The sequence below is a fragment of the Nycticebus coucang genome, chromosome Y (assembly GCF_027406575.1).
Source record: "Nycticebus coucang isolate mNycCou1 chromosome Y, mNycCou1.pri, whole genome shotgun sequence".
Classification (NCBI taxonomy): domain Eukaryota; kingdom Metazoa; phylum Chordata; class Mammalia; order Primates; family Lorisidae; genus Nycticebus; species Nycticebus coucang.
In genome coordinates this window covers 31,798,968-31,823,312 of record NC_069805.1, presented here as the reverse complement: position 1 = coordinate 31,823,312, position 24,345 = coordinate 31,798,968, and the positions used below count along the sequence as shown (strand labels likewise).

General features: G+C 42.6%; 1 protein-coding gene and 1 long non-coding RNA gene across 3 annotated transcripts in view; both read right to left on the bottom strand.

The window, feature by feature from the left end:
- The window catches only part of LOC128579149 (rho GTPase-activating protein 15-like), a 152,429-nt gene that overhangs the window by 5,008 nt on the left and 123,076 nt on the right, over positions 1-24,345 (bottom strand). The gene's annotated exons all lie outside the window — the stretch shown is intronic.
- On the bottom strand, positions 19,978-21,979 carry LOC128579150 (uncharacterized). Its single transcript, XR_008378060.1, has 3 exons — positions 21,718-21,979; positions 21,464-21,588; positions 19,978-20,724 (listed from the first exon to the last, which is right to left on the bottom strand). It is a non-coding gene; the product is annotated as an uncharacterized LOC128579150 (long non-coding RNA).

Below are 24,345 nucleotides of genomic sequence, written 5' to 3'. Positions count from 1 at the left end.
TCCATCTATGTGTCTATTGTTGTACTAATATCATGCTTTTTTGGTTACTATGGTCTTGCAGTATAATTTGAAGATTGGAAATGTAATGCCTCCAGATGTGGATTGCATTGGCTAGTCGGGCTCTTTTGTGATTCCGTGTGAAAATTAGGATTTTTTTCTCTAATTCTTTCCAAAATGATGTTGGCATTTTAATGGGAATTGTATTGAATCTGTAAGTCATATTTGGGCAATATGACATTTTAGCAATATTGATTCTTCCAGTGTTTTGTCATTCACGTAATCTACAATTTCTTTCATTAGTGTTTTCTAGTTCTTACTTTAGAGATTTTTACTTCCTTGGTTAAATGTATTGCTAGGCATTTTATGTTATTTTGTAGCTATTGTGAATGGTATTGAATTTTTGATGTGATGATCACCTTAGCATTTATTAGTGTATAAAAATGCTACTGATTTGTGTACATTAATTTTGTAACCTGAGATAATTACATTTATTTATTAATTCTAGGAGTCTTTTGGAGGAGGCTTTACGGTTTTCTAGATTTAAGATCATCTCATTGGCAGCAGGGATACTGTAACTTTTTTTTTTTTCTGACTTGAGTGTCCTTTATTTTTTTCTATTACCTGATTTCTCTGGCTGGGACTTCCAGCACTATGTTGAGTAGAAGTGGTGAGAGTGAGCATCGTCCGGTCTCAATTCTTACTGGGAATGCTTTTAACTTTATCTCATTCAGAATAGTGTTTGAATTAAAGGCCATTCACAATCAGAAAGGATTTGGAAGGGGTTTGTCTTGTGAACTAAAATAAAATCTTACATCCCCCTCCACCAGCAACTAACTGAATGGACCCCCCCCTTGGCCAAGGGGATCCCTTATATTGAGTTGCTAGGCAGCAGAGAGGAAATCTGACATGTCTCATCATGCTCCCTCCTCTTATTAGAGATGCCCTCTGTGACTCACAACAGCCAAAGGCTGTGGAAGACTTACCTGCGCGTCCTCAATATACACAACAAACCAGTTGAGTCTGTCCAGTGCTTTGTCTCCGATTAACAAACCCTTTACCTTAAGCATGTCTTTTTGCTGACTCCTGGTCTTTTAGCCAAAGTCTAACTCTTCCAGACAATTATCAGGTAAAGAATCTGTAAAACCACGTATAAATCTGTGAGCCCCAACCCACCAGATGTCCCAGCTTTTTGTGCCAAACCAATGTATGTTTTCTGCTTATTGATTTATAACTTCACCTGTAATTCCTATCTCCTAAAACCAAACTGCAAACCCATAACTGGGAGTCCACTTGCTCAAGGCTTCCTGGGTGTGGCTCTGGGTCATAGTCTTCAAATTTGGCTCAGCATGAACCTCTTTAAATTATTTTTACAAGTATGGCTTCTTTTCCATTGACATCATATGTAGTTTTTATTATGTTGATGTATGTATTTATTCTGTCTATGCCTATTTTGCTGAGGGTTTTTTATCATTAACACTTGCTGGCGTAGGGTGAGGGGAAATGTGCCCTTTCCCCCCAAAAGGTGGCTGAAAGACCAACTCACAATTAAGGCAGGATAGTAAGAGAAATGTTTATTTCCAAATATCATGCACATGGGGAGAATTACAGGAGTCATCTCCCAATGTTTTAATGATGGCCCGATACTTTTTAAGATGCCTTTTAGAAGGGAGGGGGAGAATGTGGAGTACAGGAGCAGCAGGTGAATGCTAAGAAGGATGAATAGATGGGGGGAAATGAATTGACTTGTAAATTAACCTGAGAGACAGTTATTATGTTTTAAACAATTTGCAGTAGGTCTGCTAGCCTTCAGGGTGAACAAAGAAAGTTAGTTTTGCCCCTTTGATATTTTGATCACATTGGTCAGGTTTTATGTAGATAGAGAAGAAGCCCCTTCCAAATGCTTTCTGATTGTGAATGGCCTTTAATTCAAAATATTCTTTATACAAGTAGTCAATTTTGGAGTGAAATTTCCTTAGCTCCTTCACTGGATTTTAGTGAATGTTCTTACTGTATCTATCGAAATAATCATATGATACTTGTTTTAAATTCTGCCTATGTAGTGAATCACATCTTGATTTGCATATGTTAATCCATCTTTGTATCCCTGGGAGGAAATTCACTTGTCATGGTAAACTATACTTTTCATGTGATCTTGGGTTTGTTTTGCTAGTGTTTTCTTGATTGTTTTTGGATAGATGCTAATCAGGCCCTTAGTTTTCTTTTTGTTGTTGTTGTATTCATTCCTGGCTTTGGTATTAGGTTGGTATTGACTTCATTAAATGAATTAGAGAGGATTTCCTCTTTCTAATCTTATGTAACAGTCTCAGTAGGACAGGTACCAGTTCCTCTTTGTATGTCTGGTAAGAATCACTATGATCTGGTTTTTGGCTTTCTGGGGAGGAAGCATATATTTTATTACTAATTTATTCTCACTACTTGTTGGTATGTTTAGAATTTCTATTTTTCTCCAACTCAGCTTGGGAGGTTGTGTGATTGCAGGAATTTATTCATTTTCTCTAGAATTTTTAGATTGTGTTCACAGAGGTGTTCATAGTAGTCTCAGAAGATCTTTTGCATTTCTATGATATCATGATATAATGTCTCCTTTTACATTTCTGATTGACCTTATTTCAATCATTTTCTTCTTTTCTCAGTTAATCTACCCAGTGGTCTATCAATTCTTTTCTTTTCTTTTTATTTTTTTTGTGTGGTATATCAGTTTTATTTGTCTTTTCAAAGAATCAAATTTTTGTTTTCTTGATCCTTTATATTGTTCTTTTTTGTTTCAATTTTATTTAGTTCTCCTCTGATTTTTTGTTATTTCTTGTCTTCTATCAGCTTGGGGTTTGGTTTGTTTTTATTTTTCTAGAACCCCAATGTGTGACATTAGGTTATTAATTTGTGATATTTCTGTCTTTTATTTATTTATTTTTGGGGGAGACAGAGTCGCAGGCTCTCACCCTGGGTAGAGTGCTGTGACATCACAGCTCACAGCAACCTCAAACACTTGGGTTTAAGTGATTATCTTGCCTCAGCCTCCAAAGTAGTTGGGACTACAGGCAACCACCACAATGGCCACTGTTTTTTTGTTGCAGTTGTCATTGTTGTTTGGCTGGATTCAAACCTGCCAGCTTTGGTGTATGTGGCTGGCACTCTAGCCGTTGAGCTACAGGCATCAAGCCTATGATATTTCTGTGTTTTAATCGGAAGTATTTAGTGCTATAAACTTCTCTCTGAGCTCTGCTTTTAACTTACCCCAGAGATTTTGTTAGTTCGTCTTTTAATTTAAAAAATGTTTTTTAAATTTTGCACCTTCATTTCATTGTTGATCTCAAAGTTAACTTAGTATTATGCCTTTTAATTTGCATGTATTTGTATGGTTTTGAAAATTTCTTTTAGAATTGATTTCTAGTTTTATTCCACTGTAGTCTGAGACAATTCATAGTATTATTTTGATTTTTATCAATTTTTTGATACTTGTTTAGTGGCCTAACATATGATCTATCTTGGATAATTATGTCCCATGTTCTTATGAGAAGAACATAAATCTATACTTTGGGAGTAAAATATTCTGTAAATGTCTGTTAAGTACACTTGTTCTAGAGTCCTGTCTTATTCAGTGTTTCTTTGCTGTCCAGTTTTGACATTGGAGTGTTGAAGTGCCCCACTATTAATATGTTGTTTGTTTCTTTTCTTAGATCAAGTGGTATTTCTTTTATGAATCTGGGACTCTGGTGTTAGGTGCATGTATATTTAGGATTGTTAGATCTAATTGTTGAATTGATCCCTATATCATTATATAATGGCTATCTTTGTCTTTTTTTTTTTTTTACAGTTATTCAGTTATTGATTTCAAATCTGTTTTATCTGATCTAAGAGTAGCTACTCCTGCTCACTTTTTTTTTTTTGAGACAAAGTCTCACTCTATCACCCTGGGTAGGTGCCATGGCATTATAGCATTAGCAACCTCAAACTTTTGCACTTGAGAAATCCTCCTGACTCAGCCCCCTGAGTAGCTGGGATTACTGGCACCCACCACAATTCCTGGCCATTTGTTTTATTTCTTTATAGACAGGGTCTCACTTTTGCTCAGGCTGGTTTCAAAGCCCTGAGCTCAAGCAGTCTACCCGCTTTGGCCTCCCAGAATGTTAAGATTACAGGTGTGAGCTATCACACCAGGCCTCCTGCTCACTTTTGATTTCCATAGCATGGGATATTTTTTTCTCATGCTTTAACCTTGAGTTTATGAGAATCTTTATGAGTTAAATGGTTTTCTTGGAGACATTGGATATTAGGGTTGTGTTTTTTATCTATTCTACTAATCTGTATTGTAGGGGTCATAGCAAAACCTGTCCTTTTCCCTTGATCTGATTCCCTGAAAGATCAACTCACAATTATGGTACATTAATAATGAGAGAGGATAGCCAAGAAGGGTGAGGTCTACAAGAACAGGTCTTCTCAAGGAGACCACAAAGATACACATGCAGGGTCCTCTCCATGGTGACTCAGCTCTTGGAAATTTGTAAACTTAACTTCCTGAAACTTGGAAATTTCTAAGTTCTGTGAAATCCTGTAGTTCTGTAGGGGTGGGAATAGCATCCCCCGCTTGATTCAAACTAGCCAATGACAAGGGTACCCGTGGGGTGGAACTTTTTGACTGTCAATAAAAAGAGAAAGACCAAGGCAGTCGGGGAGCACAGCCATTTGAAATTCTTCTATGCCGTAAGCACCCAGCTGGTGAATAAAGCCCTTCCTTATAAATGTGGTGTTTGGGTGCTCCTTCTCTCTGTTGGGCCTTGTCTTCCTGCAACATTTTTGGTTCCCTGACCGGGAAGTAAGATCCCCCCGGAGAGAACACGCACCTGGTAGTTGCTGCCAATCCTTTGGACACCCACGTGGGGGCCCCTGATCAGCCTGGGTGACGTGAACCACTGAGCACTCCAGGGAGGCTGTTTGGCCTCCCTGTGTAGATGCCTTAAATAGGCTGAGAAAGGACCCCATTGGCAGGTCTTCAAGGAGTCAAACACCAGGAGGAACTGACATGCGGGAACGGGTACTTACACAGGGAGAAGTGTAAGGCAAGGTATGATCGATCTGGAGGTCCCATTACAGTTTTAGTGGAAAAGGAGCCTGATCAACTCCTTGGGCATTAGATTGTTGACAGGTCTGTTGAGAGGTATGTGAGAGTGTGTGGATGTGGTGTGACTGAAAGAACTCCAAGGGTGGAGTTGGACCTCCCTTCACAGGGCCTAGGGGAGTGTTGGTTTGCCTCCTATGGCTAAGTAGCAGCTTGAGTGGGAAATCGAAGCTGTCCAGGTTAAGAATTGGGTTGGAGGGGGGGAGGAGACAAGATGGCTGACTGAAGCCAGCTTTCCACAGAGGCTCCCGTCCAGTAGGAGAGTTTAAGGACAAAAATTCAGCAAGTAACCTGGTGGATTTGAGCTGCACTAAGAGAGAAGGTTGAAGAACGCACATCAACCCCACTGAGGCAAGCTGCGACCACAAGGATACAAACAAAAGGTACAAAATCCATCACCAAGCAGATGGGAGTCCCCTCCCCCATGAGAACGGCTCAGAGAGCCCCAAAAACAATGGGGAAGAGTTCAAAGGTCCTCCCACTACACACCACGAGAGAGACCCTCTAAAAACTTGACCTACCTCCCCTACTAGGGTGTCACGGCGTCCTCCTGCCAGGCATAAAACTGTATAAACTGTATATAGTATCTACCTGGAATTCTGAACTCCCAGCACTCCCCTTCACTCACAGTGAGGTCTGGAGACCAGTCCTGGTCAGCAGAGAGGGTACTGCACCAGAGTGGCAGTTCCCTGAGGCACAGTGTGACAGCTGTCTTCTGGTGACAATACGGCCAGGCATAAAACTGTGTAAAGCTGTGTGTGTTCTCTGCCCGCAACCCCAGGCTCCCAGCGTTCTGCGTGCTCCCCTCTGCTCTCCCTCCAAGGTCTAGAGGCCTGTCCCCCAGGGGTTCAGACTCTTAGGCGATTGCTCGAGGGGTGTAGACAGTGCTGGGCTGCAGCTGGTCAGTGCAGACTCTGGGGTACAGTAGCAGAGAGAGGATGGTTGGCCGGAAGGGAGCTACACAGGAGCAGCAGTTGCCTGAGCCATAAAGCAGCAGCCCTCTTTTGCTAGCAATATGGTTCACTACCAAATATTCTGAAGCCACAGCCCCTGTCTCCCTGGGCAACCAGAGATTGTGAGTATAGGATTTGCCTTAGGCAACTCCAACTTGCAAACGGGGGAAACTCCCAGGGTGGGGCTGACCCAGAGGTCTGCTATACTAAACCTAAGATGCACCTGGACCTCAGGGGATCATCAGCCTATAGACAATACAAGAGCAAAGACAAGCTAATTTGGAACTCAATTCAGCTTCTCTTCTGCAGGGGAACCGCAGAGTTGTTCTATTCTGTTCTGTCAGTAACATTAATCAGGGGCGAGTCTGGACTTGAGTGAAAACCCCCCAACCTTCATCAAGCGCCCAAGGTTGTCAGGCCTCACCTCCTTCTGCTAGAGAGAAGCAGAACACAGTGGCCTGGCAGACTTCCTTGTGATTCAGGCAGGTACAAACTCCTGGAGTACCGATTCACTATAGGCAATTGGGTCAGCCAACTGCAGGGCTATCAGTGACTGGGTGTGACAGCGGTGCAAGGTGGGGAAGGAGGCATCAACCTTCCCAGACTGATCTATTGCCTGGGTGGCTCCTCCCGAGTCCATGCAGCACTGGAGAAAGCCACACCAGAGTAGTCACCAGACCCCTGTGATCCAGTTCCCACAGACCTCTTAAACTCTCACCCGAGACAGGTGCAGACTGAGAGAACTGATTTGGACTTTTTGAACTGAACCAATCGCCTGAGGACAAATCAGGTGGCGCCCTGGGTGCACCGTGGTAGGAAGGTTTGACTTTCCTTTTCCAATTGTTTGCTGGTGGGGGTGGGGTGGGGTGACTTAATTGCTGATATTTCTCCACAGCTGAGACTTCAATCTAGAGTATCTGTTTCACTAGGGTGGAACAGAAACCAACTGAAAACAAGACAGAACCAGTTAGCCCCACCACACCAGACACGGTCTCAGTTTCTCAGGCCACAACACTGTACAGGCCCTCAACAAAGCCCCAGGGGGAAAAAATCAAAGGGAGTAAAACAACCATGGGGCGGAATCAGCAGAAAAACTCTGGTAACATGAATAACCAGAATAGATCAAACCGCCCCCCCCCAATGAAAGATATGGCAGATGTAATTGAAGATCCTATTCATAAACAACTGGCTGAGATGTCAGAAATCGAATTCGGAATTTGGATTGCAGACAAGATTAACAAAGTGGAATTGGGAATTCGAGGAGAAAATCAAAAGTTGTCTCAAGAATTTAAGACAAAACCACCAAAGACTTAGACACACTGAAGCAATAAATTGCAGCCCTCAAAGATATGAAAAATACAGTAGAATCCCTCAGCAACAGAATGGAGCAAGCAGAAAAAAAAATTTCTGACATTAAAGATAAAGCCTTTATACACTCCCAAACTCTCAAAGAGGAAGAGAAATGGAGAGCAAAAATGGATCATTGTCTCCGAGAGCTCTGGGATAATTCAAAGAAAGTGAATATCCGAAATTTGGAGTTCCAGAAACAGATGAAGTGGCCTCGCTGGGCACAGAGGCCCTTCTGCATGAAATTATGAAAGAGAATTTTCCAGACATACCAAGAGATTCTGAAATTCAGATAGGAGACAGCTTCAGAACCCCAGCATGACTCAACTCCAATAAGACATCCCCCAAGCGTATCATAATTAACTTCACTAAAGTTAATATGAAGGAGAAAATCCTCAAAGCTGCCAGGAGAAAGAAAACCATTACCTTGAAAGGGAAGAATATTAGAATGACTGCAGATGTCTCTGCTGAAACTTTTTAAGCCAGAAGAAGGTGGTCACTGACTTTTAATCTCCTAAAGCAAAATAACTTTCAATCCCGGATCTTGTATCCAGCTAAACTGAGTTTCATTTATGACGGAGAAATTAAATACTTGAATGACAGTCATATGTTGAAGAAATTTGCCATAACAAAACCAGCTCTTCATGATATTCTCAGACCTATCTTCCATAATGCCTAACCCAATCCTATACCACAAAAGTAAACTCACTCAGAAACTTCGGATCAAACTCCAATTTCCACACTGGCAAAAGGATTAAAAGTGCCCACTGGACTTTTGAAAAACTCGATACCCAAAACTTCACCAGACTTATCAATATTCTCCATTAATGTGAACAGCTTAAACTGTCCTCTAAAGAGGCATAGGTTAGCTGACTGGATACAAAAACTCAGGCCAGATATTTGTTGCATACAAGAGTCACATCTTAACCTAAAAGACAAATACAGACTCAGGGTGAAAGGATGATCATCCATATTTCAGGCAAATGGTAATCAGAAAAAAGCAGGTGTTGCAATTTTATTTGCAGATACAATAGGCTTTAAATCAACAAAAGTAAGGAAGGACAAGAATGGTCACTTCATATTTGTTAAGGGTAATACTCAATATGATGAGATATCAATTATTAATATCTATGCACCCAACCAGAATGCATCTCAATTTATAAGAGAAAATCTAACAGACATGAGCAACTTTATTTCCTCCAGCTCCAAAATAGTCAGAGATTTCAACACTTCTTTGGCAGTGTTGGATTGATCCTCCAACAAGAAGCTGAGCAAAGAAATCTTAGATTTAAACCTAACCATCCAACATTTGGATTTAGCAGACATCTACAAAACATTTCATCCCAACAAAACTGAATATGCATACTTCTCATCAGCCCATGGAACTTACTCCAAAATCAATCACATCTTAGGTCACAAGTCTAACCTCAGTAATTTAAAGGAATAGAAATTATTCCATGCTTCTTCTCGGACCACCATGGAATAAAACTTCAGCTGAGTAACAACAGGAATCTGCATACTGATACAAAAACATGGAAGTTAAATAGCCTTATGTTGAACGATAGCTGGATCAGAGATGAGATTAAGAAAGAAATCGCCGGGCAGCACCTGTGGCTCAGTCGGTAGGACGCCGGCCCCATATAACGAGGGTGGCGGGTTCAAACCCGGCCCTGGCCAAACTGCAACCAAAAAATAGCCGGGCGTTGTGGCCGGCGCCTGTAGTCCCACCTACTCGGGAGGCTGAGGCAAGGAAATCGCTTAAGCCCAGAAGTTGGAGGTTGCTGTGAGCTGTGTGAAGCCACGGTACTCTATGGAGGGCCATAAAGTGAGACTCTGTCTCTACAAAAAAAAAAAAAAAAAATGAAAGTAATCACCAATTTTTTGGAACGAAACAACGATGAAGACACGAACTATCAGAACCTCCGGGACACCGCAAAAGCAGTTCTAAGATGGAAATTTATAGCCCTGCAAGCCTTCCTCAAGAGAACAGAAAGAGAGGCAACTTAATGGGACATCTCAAGTAACTGGAAAAGGAAGAACATTCCAACCCCAAACCCAGTAGAAGAAAAGAAATAACCAAAATTAGAGCAGAATTAAATGAAATTGAAAACAAAAGGATGATACAACAGATAAATAATTCAAAAAGCTGGTTTTTCTAAAAGGTCAATAAAATAGATAAACCTTTGGCCAACCTAATCAGGAAAAAAAAGAGTAAAATCTCTAATTTCATCAATCAGAAACAGCAAAGATGAAACAGACTCCTTAGAAATCAAAAAAAAAAAAAAATCCCTAATGAATATTGCAAGAAACTGTATTCTCAGAAACATGAAAATCTGAAGGAGATTGACCGATACTTGTAAGCACGTCACATTCCAAGACTTAGCCAGAATCAAGTGGAAATGTTGAACAGGCCCATATCAAGTTCGGAAATAGTATCAACCACACAAAACCTCCCTAAAAAGACAATCCCGGGGCCAGATGGTTTCATGTCAGAATTCTACCAAACTTTTAAAGAGGAATTAGTACCTATATTACTCAACCTCTTCCAAAACGTAGAAAAAGAAGGAAGACTACCTAACACGTTCTATGAAGCAAACATCACCGTGATCCCCAAACCAGGAAAAGACCCAACAAGAAAAGAAAATTACAGACCGATATCACTAATGAATATGGATGCAAAAATATTCAACAAGATCCTAACAAACAGAATCCACAACACATCAAACAAATTATACATCATGACCAAGTTGGTTTTATCCCAGGGTCTCAAGCCTGGTTCAATATACGTAAATCTATAAATGTAATCCAGCACATAAATAAATTAAAAAACAAAGACCATATGATTCTCTCAATCGATGCAGAAAAAGCTTTTGATAATATCCAGCATCCCTTCATGACCAGAACACTTAAGAAAATCTGTATAGAAGGGACATTTCTTAAACTGAGAGACCATCTACAGCAAACCCATAGCCAATATCATATTGAATGCAGGTAAATTGGAATCATTTCCACTCAGATCAGGAATAAGACAAGGCTGCCCATTGTGTCCATTGCTTTTAAACATTGTAATGGAAGTTTTAGCCACCACCAATAGGGAAGAAAAGGCGATCAAGGGTATCCATATAGGGTCAGAAGAGATCAAACTTTCGCTCTTCACAGATGATATGATAGTATATCTGGAAAACACTAGGGACTCTACTACAAAACTCTTAGAAGTGATCAAGGAATATAGCAGCGTCTCAGGCTTCAAAATCAACATTCATAAATCGGTAGCCTTTATACATACCAACAATAGTCAAGTTGAAAAAACAGTTAAGGACTCTATCCCATTCACAGTAGTCCCAAAGAAGATGAAATATTTGGGAATTTATCTAACAAAGGATGTGAAAAATCTCTATAAAGAGAACTATGAAACTCTAAGAAAAGAAATAGCCGAAAATATTAACAAATGGAAAAACATACCATGCTCACGGCTGGGAAGAATCAACATAGTTAATATGTCCATACTTCCCAAAGCAACATAAAATTTCAATGCAATCCCTATTAAAGCTCTACTGTCATACTTTAAAGATCTGGAAAAAAAAATACTTCGTCTTATATGGAATCAGAAAAAACCTCGAATAGCCAAGACATTACTCAGAAATAAAAACAAAGCAGGAGGAATTACGCTACCAGACCTCAGACTACACTACAAATCAATAGTGATCAAAACCGCATGGTATTGGCACAAAAACAAAGAAGTAGATGTCTGGAAAAGAACAGAGAACCAAGAGATGAACCCAGCTACTTACCGTTATTTAATCTTTGACAAGCCAATTAAAAATATTCAGTGGGGAAAAGGTTTCCTATTTAACAAATGGTGCTGGGTGAACTGGCTGGCAACCTGTAGAAGACTGAAACTGGACCCACACCTTTCACCATTAACTAAGATAGACTCTCACTGGATTAAAGATTTAAACTTAAGACATGAAACTATAAAGATACTAGAGGAGAGTGCAGGGAAAACCCTTGAAGATATAGGTCTGGGCGAGTATTTAATGAGGAGGACCCCCCGGGCAATTGAAGCAGCTTCAAAAATACACTACTGGGACTTGATCAAACAAAAAAGCTTCTGCACAGCCAAGAACACAGTAAGTAAGGCAAGAAACAGTCCTCAGAATGGGAGAAGATATTTGCAGGTTATGTCTCCGACAAAGATTTAACAACCAGAATCCACAGAGAACTCAAACACATTATCAAGAATAGAACAAGGGATCCCATCGCAGGCTGGGCAAGGGATTTGAAGAGAAACTTCTCTGAAGAAGACAGGCGCGCGGCCTTCAGACATATGAAAAAATGCTCATCATCTTTAATCATCAGAGAAATGCAAATCAAAACTACTTTGAGATACCATCTAACTCCAGTGAGACTAGCATATATCACAAAATCCCAAGACCAGAGATGTTGGCGCGGATGTGGAGAAAACGGAATATTTTTGCACTGCTGGTAGGAATGCAAATTAATACATTCCTTTTGGAAAGAGATATGGAGAACACTTAGAGATCTAAAAATAGATCTGCCATTCGATCCTGTAATCTCTCTACTGGGCATATACCCAGAAGACCAAAAATCACATCATAACAAAGATATTTGTACCAGAATGTTTATTGCAGCCCAATTCATATTTGCTAAGTCATGGAAGAAGCCCAAGTAACCCATCGATCCACGAGTGGATTAATAAATTGTGGTATATGTACACTATGGAATATTATGGAGCCTTAAGGAAAGATGGAGACTTTACCTCTTTCATGTTTACATGGATGGAGCTAGAACATATTCTTCTTAGTAAAGTATCTCAAGAATGGAAGAAAAAGTACTCAATGTACTCAGCCCTACTATGAAACTAATTTAGGGTTTTCACATGAAAGCTATAACCCAGTTACAACCTAAGAATAGGGGGAAGGAGGATAGGGAGAGGAGGGTGGGGAGAGGGGAGAGGGGGGTAGAGGAAAGGGTATTGGTGGGATTACACCAGCGGTGCATCTTACAAGGGTATATGTGAAACTTGGTAAATGGTCTGTGAAGCTAGTGAATGATGCCCCATGATTATGTTGATGTACACAGCTATGATTTAATAAAAGAAAAAAGAATTGGGTTGGAATTGTGTGCATGTGAGTGCTTTGAGAACGACCGAGATGGGTAACAATAGGTGGGGTTCACCCCCCCTCCATTCATGGGGTGAAACAAATGTGTGAGTGTGACTTTCTTTCCTGCTCCAACTTTGCCTCCTGGCTATTATGAGAGAAACTGGAAGTTCCAGGTTTTCTGCTTTCTGTCTTTGGTGGTGACTTGAACAATCTTCCTGACTTGGCCATGTGGGACTTGGGGGGGGGGGTATGAAAAGACATTAGAAAGAATGTTGTTGTATTTTTGTTACCGGAATTTCTTCAGTGAGTGTTTGGTCTCAGTAATTTGAGAATTGTGCCAGCGGGCCACAGATCAGTGATAAAATGGCATTTTGTTGGACTGAGGGGCACGCAGTGAGAGTGGAGAGTGCCAGAGCTATTGGCAGAGGGGTTGTGCCTTGAAAAGTGTTGTGGTTTAGGCAGTCCAGTGAGCTCTGGATGGCCCTTGGAAATATGGGGAAGAGAGTGTAAATTTCATGCTGAATGAGGCTGTATCCATATAAGCAACAGGTTTCCAAGGTGAACAGCCTCTGGAAGTGGGGAGGAGGCCCAGGTTGGAGGTTCCCTGCATAAGTCCTTTTTCTAGGGGTAAATAATTATCTCTGAGAGATATTTTGTCCAGGACTTGGTAGATGGAAAAATAACTTTACAAACTGAAAGGGTGTTCTATCAAATGAATCAATGCAGCGCCTCACCCTGGGCAAGGTTATTAGGTCTTTGTTGCAGTTTTTGTCTGGAGAGGGGATTAAGGTGTGTGCTCCTTAGGGTGGAGCCTTCCAAAAGATTTCGGCTGCTTTGTTTATGACCTTGCTGGGGCTCGGAGGGTTTGTGCCTGGAGATGGGAGTCTGATGTCTAAGCTCACCTGAGCCTGAAAAATGGGGGTTACCTTTCCAGAGTGGGAAAATCCTGTATCAATCTTATATCTCATAAAATGTCTCTCATTTGTAAAATGTAATAATGTGGTTGTTTAAATTGTTGTGGAAACTGAATCTTTGTCAAAGAATAACATTCTTGCCTTTTAAACCTTCTAGTTATCAGTTTGGACGAGTGAATGGGTGACTTCATGGTAAACTGGGATCCTGTTTTGTGGGAAGTGAGTTTTTGAGTAAGAGAAATTAAACAGAAAGGAGAATGGCATTGTGTAAAGAAAGAATCTTGTGTGATAAAATTTGCACTGAAAACAGAATGGTTGTATAAGAAAGTGAAAGGCAGGGAAAAAGTTAAAGAAAGTTTAGAATGTTTGTAAATGGTCTGTGTAGGTTAAATGAAGCTCATAAAAGAGAATTTGTGAAAGAATTTACATATGATCCAGTTGACTATTTATTTCCTTTAAAATCTTTTGGCTTGCAATTTTCTTTAAACAAATGTTTTAGGCCTTTGATATTTGACAAAACTTTCAAAATAAAAACTCTAAATCTGGGGCTTGGAGCCCACAGGGCATTGGTTGCAACGCTGGCCACATGCACTGAGACTGGTGGGTTCAAACTTGGCCAAGGCCAACAGCAAAAAAAAAACCACAACTTTTAATTTAGTCTTCTTGAAATATTAAGACCACTGAAAGTCATGGGAAAACAAATTAAACTTATTTGATTTATTCAAAATATATAGGAAACATTGTCAAATATGAAATGGTGATTAATTTTATGTAGGTTATGGTTATATATATGTTCCAATATTATAAAGCATTGGTCTGTCCTAATGTATAAGACATTGGTCTGTCCTAACATATATTGTTGGTAATAATTTTAATTCATCTAAAAAAGAAAGTATTTTTTATGTAACTGGCTGAGTCCAAAGTTTATCCTAAAAAGAAAAAAAAAATATTGAGAGGCTGACAAATTCTCTCAAATTCAAATTCCTGATGTCTTTGGAAATTGAATACCGCGAGACTAAAAAGCAGATTTTTAGAACGTTCATTGGAAAGTTAACACGTCTATGAGTATTGCTAACCTAACTCAACAGAATAGAAATCGGTTAAGCGGATCTGGGCTAGTTTGAAATGGCTTTTTGGTCAAAATATTGTTGATTCTTTCTGTGTTCTGTTTTCCAGAAGTCAAGAAATAATTTTCTGTCTTTTGAGCTATTTGTAGTTTTTCAAGCAATGTGTGTACTTATGAGCAGAGTTTGAAACATGTATTTTTCTCTCTCCTTGTTTTCTCCAGAATTTGCAAGCCATTTGTATGTATTCTTAATTTCTGACAATACAGTTATTTTCATAAGTTCAATAAGAATCTGTTTTGTTCTATATGACATGATGAAGGCACTCATTATTTTACCAAGGCTTTGGCTGGAATAGCATTTCCAGAGGTGTCCAGACTGCATTAAAGAATTAAGGTTGACTTTATAAGGCCAATAAAAAAAGCCCTTTGGAAAACTGGCCAGATACCCATCAGTAACATTTCCTGATCTCTGGTAAGTAATGAAGGTCGCTTGCTGACGGGTCCAGGAATCGAAATGTGCTTGGGGACCTCAAGAGAAGAGGGATTTACCCAATACATACAGGTATCTAATGGCACAGATAAAACTTGGGCTCTGAAAGGCTTTCAAAAAGTCCAGCCTGACATTCCTTATAAAAGGTTCCAGCAAAGCCAATTTTAAAGGAAAGAAGAGCCTAGATGGCTAATAATTAATTATTCTTACTGCACTTTATGGAAATAATCAGACCCCATATACTGAAGGTACAGTTTATTTTGGCAAATAAGTTAGTTCTACTATAATTTGCCTTTAGTAAAGAGAGAAATTGGAGAGAGAAAAATAGTTTAAAAGGAGAAAAAAGAGGCTGTGGTCCACCTGTATTTAGATCCCAGCCTTGCCTGTACTGTCAACTTATAAAATGAGACATACTCTGTTGAATCTACTGTCAGCAGAAGCCAAGCGGCCCATTTGTCTGGACTTAAAAGATGTATCTTTCAGTATAAGGCTGGCTCTGGGAAGCCAGAGGCTGTTTTCTTTCCAGTGGGAGAGACCAGACATGGAAACAGTGCACATGGACCAGGTTGCCACAGGGGTTCAAAACACCCACGATTTTTGGAGAAGCGCTGGCTTGTGACCTCCAGAAATTCCCAGCTGAGGAATTAGAATGTGTGCTGTTCCAATATGTCGATGACCTCCTTTCAGGACACCCTACCCAGGAGGGCTGCGCCCAAGGCATGGACTATCTTTTATGACATCTAGAGGTATGTGGCTATAAAGTATCCAAATGGAAGGCCCAGATTTGCCGGCAGCAAATACGTTATCTAAGATTTACTGTCAAGCAGGGGTAGAGGTATCTAGGCACAAAATGGAGGCAGGTCATTAATTGCCTCCTCAGCCCCATGAGCCAAAAGCAGGTTTGGAAATTCTTAGGCCCGGTCGGCTTCTGTCATATTTGAATCCCCAACATTGTTGTCTTAGCTAAGCCCTTGTATGACGCAACTAAAGAGGAGAAGGAAGAGCCCTTGGAGTGGGAAGGAGAACAGGAATGTGCCTTCTCCCAGCTAAAGGTGAGGCTGATGGCTGCACCTGCATTGGGACTGCCAGACTTGGCCAAACCCTTTACTCTGTATGTCTCAGAGAGATAAAATGGCTGTGGGTGTGTTAACCCAGCTGGTTGGGTCCTGGCCAAGGCCTGTAGCTTACCTCTCTAAGCAGTTGGATGGAGTGGTAAAAGGATGGTCACCATGCTTACGGGCTCTACCCGCTACTGCTCTCCTTGTGCAAGAAGCTGACAAGCTGACTCTAGGACAGGATCTGAGTGAAAGTACCCCACTCTGTGGTCAATTTAATGGACACTAAGGGACATTTTTGGCTCTCTAATGCAACACTCTGAAACAAGCCACGCTCCTTCCAGTCAGTGAAAGAGAGACTGAGCATAACTGTACGGAAGTTATAGATAATGTGTACTCTAGCAGACCTGACTTGCGTGACCAGCCCTGGACAGATGCAGATTGGGACTTGTATGCAGATGGAAGCAGTTACATGACGGTGCAAGGTGAGTGGAGGGCTGGGTATGCAGTGGTTACCTTAACAGAGACTAAGCCCCTACCCCAAGGAACATTGGCTCAGAAGGCTGAGTTCATTGCCTTGACTGGAGCCTTAGAACTAAGTCAAGGGAAAAATTTGAATGCTTTTCTGACTCTCCAAGTACGCAGGGCATTGTACAAGGAGAAGGGACTATTAAATTCTGGGAAAAAAGGACATTATGTATCAGTAAGAAATGCTCCAATCGCGAGAGGCAGTATGGAATCCCCAAAAAGTGGCAGTTACGCACTGTTGTGGACATCAAAGAAATGCTTCCATCATCACTAATGGGACACTGGGTTTAGTACTGAGGCAAAAAGGGCTGCCTCCCAGCCATACCAGGTGTCGCAAGTGGCTCCCCTCATCCCATGGGTCCCGGAACTCACTCTATCTACTCCAGGGAGGAGAGGGAATGTTTGGCAGCAGAAGGGAGCCAGGAAGCCGAGGGACAATGAATAAAGATGCCAGATGGACAAGTAGCAGTCCCCCAGATTCTAGGAGCCACCGTGGTGACAAGAGTGTTTGATAAAGTTTCTGGGCCAGTACTTCTACATCTCCCACCTGGCATCCCTGGCCAAAACTGTCAGTCTACAGTGTATTACCAGCAGCCAGTTCAACGCGTGCCAAGGACTAACAGTACCCCGAGGAATCCACTCGTATGGAGCAACGCCCTTCAAGGACTTCCAGGTAGACCTTACTGAAATGCCCAGGTTTAGAGGGAACAAGTACTGGCTGGTGATGGTCTAGCAGACTTGGAATAGGTAAAAGCCTTTCCCACTGGGATAAAAAGGACTCCTAAAGTAGTAAAGTATTACCCGGAGAAATCGTCCCATGGTTTAAGTTACCACTCTGTTTAAAAGTTGATAATGGGCTAGCCTTCATAACAGAACTAGTGCAAATAATAAGCTAAAGCTTTAAATAATTTATAGGCCTCAAAGCTTATACAGGATAAAGTGTATGAACAGGACCATAAAAGCAGAAATTGGTAAACTCTGCTAGGAAGCAAAGCTTAACTGGATGCAGCCCTTGCCACTGGTGTTGTTCAAAGAGGTCTCTGTCAATTATCTGCAATTTAGCAGGAACTCCTAAAAGAACTAGAAAAGTCTGAACTGAATAGATAAAAACCCTAGAAAGAGTAACAAGGAAAATCTCCACTGGGATAATTAACTGTGTTCTGTTTAGTCTTTTCTGTCTGTACATCCTTTCTCTCTGGAGGATCAAGAGGACCCAGTCTAGGTCTGGAATCAGTACCTTGTCCCCCTGAAACCAAGGTAGAAAGAAATTTACACCATCATCCTGACCACATGCACAGCAGTAAAGGTGAAAGAAATACCTGGAATCATCATAGCTGGCTGACTAGGGCTTCACTGCTTCTTGGAAAGTAAACGTAACTTTTGAAACAATCAACATGCCATGCTGCAGCCACATACTGGGAGCTGGCTGGTCAATGCACAGCTGAAGCTTGAGGAAACTCCTCAAGGGACTTTTTGGACTTTGAACTTTGGAAACGTGGGGGAATGTCACAGGGAAACGTAAAAACTCATATATATATTAGCCCACCACCATGGTACTATTAAGGCCCGAGTAGAGAACCCAAGAAGAGTCACAGTCCCTAAAACCTCAGTGCTGAAAAGTAACTAATCTTGGCACCTGCAGAAACAAGCTGATAGTGAGACCTCAAATTAAAATATCTTGGAATCTCAAAAGAGGGGAATGAGAGAGGATAGCCGCGAAGGGTGAGGTCTAGAAGAACAGGTCTTCTCAAGGAGACCACCAGGATACATATGCAGGGTCTGCTCCACGGTGACTCAGCTTTTGGGAATTTATAAACTTAACTTCCTGAAACTTGGAAATTTCTAAGTTCTGTGAAATCCTGTAGTTCTGTAAGGGTGGAATAGCATCTCCCGCTTGATTCAAACTGGCCAATGAGAAGGGTACCTGTGGGGTGGAACTTTTTGACTGTCAATAAAAAGAGAAAGACCAAGGCATTCAGGGAGCACGGCTGTTTGGAATTCTTCTATAAGCTCCCAGCTGGTGAATAAAGCCCTTCCTCTTATAAATGTGGTGTTTGGGTGCTCTTTCTCTCCTTTGGGCCTTGTCTTTCTGCAACAATAAGAGAAAGGTTATTTCCAAATACCACGTGAATGGGGGGAAGCATAAGAATGAGTACCCAAAGTCTCAGTGATGGTCAGTGACTTTTAAAGATGCTTTTTAGAAAGAAGAGAGGAGAGAAACTGGAAAGTATACATGTATCAAGTGGTTGCTATGGCGGGAGAGTGTAGATGAGTGGAAACAGATTGATTTGTAAACTAATGTGAGAGACAGGTATTGAGCTTCAAATGACCCTGGAGCCAGATCTATTAGCATGTGATAAGGAGGCCAGCAGCCTTTTCTGATTTTAAATCAGGGTACTTGGGTTTTATAGAGGGGAGGCCAGTGCTTTCTGATCATGAATTGCCTTTTAATTCATATATATATATATATATATATATATATATATATATATATATATATATATATATATATATATATATACCAAGGAATTATATTTGAGGGTGAAATTTCCTTAGCTCCTTCATTTCTCTGGTCTGGAACTTCCCTAGAAGTTTCAAACATTAAGAGCTGAGGTGGTAAATGTAGAGAGAGAGAAAGCAGGTTAGCAATTTAGTAATAAGATAAGATGTTTGATAAGACATATAATAGTATAAATTAGAGGTGGCACCCATACCTGCCTTGGGTAAGGCACCGGACACATACATTGAGGCTGGTAAGTTTGAACCCAGCCTGGCTGGCTAAGGTAACAATGACAACTGTGACAACAAAAACAACAAAAATAGCCAGGCATTGTGGTGGGCACCTGTAGTCCCAGCTACTTGGGAGACTGAGGCAAGAGAATTGCTTCAGCCCAAGATTTTGAGGCAGCTGTGATCTGTTATGCCACAACACTCTACCAAGGGTGACATAGTGAGACTCTGTCTCAAAAAAAAGAGACTATAAATTAGGATGAGAATGAATAAGCAGAAAAGAACTGATCTAAGCACATTTCCTCATACCCCCATTAAACCAGTCTCCCATTCCTGGGAAAAGGTCAGTTCAATAGAATGGTTTCACTTCATTAATTTGATGAAGAATGTTTATCTTGTTCTTTAAGAGATGTAGATCAGTCTCTGTTTTCCCTGACTGATTTATGCAAAAACAACATTTTCCCCCAAATAACAGCACAAGCTCTTCTTTGTTGAGCTATCAAAGCATCCAGGATGTGGTGATTTTTTTTTTTTTTATTTTTTTTTATTTTTTTTTTTTTAATTTTTTTATTAAATCATAACTGTATACAATGATATGATTATGGGGCATCAATTACAACAGATGCTAGGCTGTTAATCTCTGCTTGAAGTGTTCCCAATGCCCACATGGTGATGTTTAGCTCTTATTCTATTACCATGGAGAGATTTATGACTGCACTTTCAATTCTGTTAAGTTCCAAATGCTGAATAAAGGATCCTGAGCATTGAAAAGAACTTTGAGTTATGATATACAAGGGGATTTTTTATAATGTCACATTTTGTATGTTTATAAGGTACAACCTTATGAGCAACAGAGCCCAAGATTGTAATTTGACTGGAATTTAAAGTGGAATACTTGGTAATAGAGCGTGTCAGATAGCCAAGACTATAGCATCCTAACCATTTGAGTGGGAACCATTTGTATACCTTATTACCACACAAGATAAAAAGACCAGTATTATTTATAGACAGTCAGGTTAGAACCTGTGACCTTCCAGCCTGGGGATTGTCATGTCTTGTCCTCTTCACTGGCATATTCACATATCAGGTTGTTATGTGTCCCTGAGCAAAAGATATCTCCACAGTTTTTACAGACCAGTTGTCTCACCAGCAGGTGAAGTCGTATGTTGCTTCTTCTCTGGCTGTGGATACCACATATTATCATTCATGCTTTTTCCAGATTGGTTCCACCAGGCACTGACATCAGCAGGGATGAAAATGAATTCAGGTTGCTTTGCATGGTCTAGATCTTGGCATAAACAGCAATCAGGTTGATTAGTTAGTGTGGCCAGGGTTTGAAAGACTGGTGCAAAGGGGTGCTGGGTCAGCACTTGACCTGCTGAAAAAATAGTAAGTGTTAGTAAGAGTAAGTCATAGTTTGAAAGAAGAGTCATAGTGTAAGATAAAATGAAAAAAGAGAATGGGATAGATTGAGGCAATCTTCACTCAGCTTCTAATGTGTTATTTCTGAAAGTGGAGGGGGATGTTTAAAGAAAAGAGTGTTTAAAAGTGACTTTTTCTTTTTTTGAGACATAGTCTTACTTTATTCCCCTTGGTAGATTGCCTCAGCATCACAGCTCACAGCACTTCCGACTCCTGGGCTTAGGTGATTCTCTTGCATCAGCCTCCCAAGTGGCTGGGACTAGAGGTGTCTGCGACCACACCCAGCTATTATTTGTTGCAGTTTGGTTGGGGCAGGGCTCAAACCTGCCATCCTCAGTGTATGGGGCTGGTGCACTACCCAAGGAGCCTAACTAATTAGAATATAAGGCAGTTAGCTCTAGCTGCATAACAAATAACCACAGAACACAGGGATAATGAACAATGAATATTTCTTGTGCATCAGCAGGCTTCCTAGGAGATGTGCTCTCATCTGGCCTTGGCTAGGGCAGCTCAGTGTCACAAATCCCTCATCCTACACAGACTAGATGGCTGGACCCCATATGTCTTCCCAGGGATGACAGAAAGTCAAGGTCAGTAGGCCAAATGATACCTTCACAGCAGCTTGCATTTTGGCTGATTTCCTATTGACCAAAGCCAGACACATGCTGAGCTCGGGGTTGGAAGATTACACCCACCTGCTGAGTAGTAGAGCAGTGCAAAGTTGCATGGCTGAGATGGTGGATACCAACAAGGGTGAAGAATCAGGCCATTAATTTCATCATAGTCTGAGTAGTGTGTATGCCCTCTTGTAGTACCCATGCTGTCAACACCAGCATCACATGTGGAAAAGATGGACAACATTGCACATATACAGGCCAAGAGTGAGTGTCAGGGCCGTCCCGGGTGTTTCTCCTCCACTACTGCTCCACCTCCTGCCCTCCTGCTCTACCTGGTGCTGCCTGTAGGTGCTCAGGTCAGGCTGGTCATGGAGGCTCCTGATGCTGGAACTCAGAACGCGCTGCTCAGAACACAGAACTTCAGCGAACACACTGATCCCTTCACCTTGGCAAAGTCTGTAGTCAACACAAACCTCCCAGAGTAGCGGACCCTATTCGAAGGACCTGACTCTGCTGAACTGCCCTCATGGGCAGTTATCTGGACAAATCTGGCCCGCAGCAGCCTGCGCCAGCTCAGGAGGGCGGGGACCCGCAGGAGAGGCCTGACCGCAGCCCACCCGCCCAGCCCTCACCTCCCACCCAGCCCTCACCTCCCGCCCGGCCCTCACCTCCAGCCCGGGTGGCCCATCCTGTCCGCCATGTTTACCCCTTGCTCCCTACTCCTCTGCTCCCGGCCTCCAGGAGGCCTTGCCACAGGGACGGTGGGATGTCCTCAAGGCACTCCATGATGGTACCTCGAAGATGGGATCCCCTTCGACAGCCCGGGTATTCCCATGTGGGGGTACTTCCCAGGGTGTGCTGGGATGGCTTCCCCAAGAAGAAGACCCGGCTACCTGTTCATCATTTCCGGTGGATGGGCCGCCCGGGGACTGTGAGGATCCCCCCTCTTGACAGAAAATGGACTCGTTCTGCAGGACGGGAGCAGGTGATCATCTCAGCACTGTCGTCACTATCACGCGACGTCTCAGACCCAAGTGCCCTCAAAGACAGGATGGAAAATACAGTGAGGGGGGAAGACCAAATATTTGCTGATGGCCAGAAAAATACAAGAAGTTGCCATGACAGCAGTGGGACTGGACCTTCAGCCCTTGAGCCCCTGGTGGCCAAAGGAGTCCGGGCTCCTTTGCTGCCTAAGCCTGAGCGTCTGAAGAAAGGTCCCGATTCCCAGAGCTCAGAGGACCCCTTGAATAAGAGATCGTGCACATCTTGTGCGAGCACGTACACATGTGGCATCCCTGTCCCCAGGCGCAATGCCATTACCAGCTCCTACAGCTCTACCCGAGGCTTCTCACAGCTCCAGAAGAGAAGCGGCCCCAGTTCCTCACCCTCCTCATCCCCCTCCAAGACACAACTGAGGCCAGCAAAGAAAATAAGAGGAGAAGAGCTGGGTCATCATTTCAGTTCCTCAACTCCACTTGTCCCAGACAAGGAGTCCCGGGGAGAGAAGGCTGCAGAAACGACCACAAACGTCTGCAGTTGCCCATCTACAACTCACAGCTCTAGGCCGCAAAAACGGAAGTTTCCGCTGCTGCGCTGTCCGCGAGGGGAACCTCTGACTTTGCCTCCAGCTCCCGACCCTGGCTATTCAGTCACTGCTAAACACCTGGACTTAGAAAAGAAAGCTTCATTCGACTGGCTGAACAAGTTTTTGGCAGACACAACTGAAGACGAGATGATGGAGGTGGACCCACCAGACACTGACACCACCACCGATTCCACAGTCGAGATGATGGAGGTGGACCCTCCAGCAGCCCCCCCTGCCATCGAAGACGTCGAGATGACTGAGGATAGCCCAGAACCTGTAGCTCTTCCAGCGAAGACGTTTACTAAATCCCAAGCCCTATCTGCCCCATCCACCACCGCCAAGCAACGATTTCAGTCTGGAATGCTGAGCATTCTACCCCTCCCATCTTCTGCGGCACCTCCATCTTCTGCGGCACCTCCATCTTCTGCGGCACCTCCATCTTCTGCGGCAACTGCTGTGTCTTCCTCATCTCCCCTGAGCAGTGTGAGCCGCACCAGGAGCAGCGTGAGGAGCGCCACCACTTACGCTGCACAGCCCTTTCTCTCTGGGGCACTCCCTGCCTCTGCTGACAGGTTTATCCCAGCCCAGATTTCCATCGTCCAGGTTGCCAAGTTTACTCCCAACCATACATCAAGCACAGTCACCACCTCTGGATTCAGCCAGTCCCCTCCCAGTGCTGTTCAGACAGCCAGCAGCAGCAGCTCCGGTGGCTTCCGTACATTGGGCGGCACCCTGACCACCTCACGCCCAGCCCCCACCAGCCAGCCAGCGCTGACCATCAGTTTTGCCTCAAGTGAGAAACCTCCTCTCCCGTCAAATCCAGGAGCCAGTCCCCAGACTGCATATAAGGCCACTGATGGGCCACGACGCCGAGCTCCCAAGCGACGCCTTCCCCCAAGCTGTGGAAACTCTGCAGCCGCGCCCCCAGCTAAAAAGCCAAAACTAAACCCAGGCCCTGCTGCCAAAACTAATCCCTGAGAGCCATCTTTGCTGGCAGCTACAAGGTGCAGCCCACTTGGATGTCTGTGCATTTGATAGGATTGGGAAAGACTTCTTATCCCTAAAACATTTCCTTACTTGGCTTAACATCAGAAGTGGCTCTCTTCCCTGAGTTCCCTTAGGGCAGTGGTTCTCAACCTTCCTAAAGCCGTGGCCCTTTAATACAGTTCTTGTGGGTCACGACGCACAGGTTGAGAACCACTGCCTTAGAGGACTCTTTCTCCATTTCCTGCTGCTTTGTCCCTTGTCGGATATAATCACAGTGTGTGCTGCCTTTGCTATTTTCCTCCTTTCTATTCCGAGTCAAGACCTCATCTCCCAAACTCTCTGCCACCTGGCCCCTAAAGGCTTGCTGGCAAAAGACTGTTAGCATGGC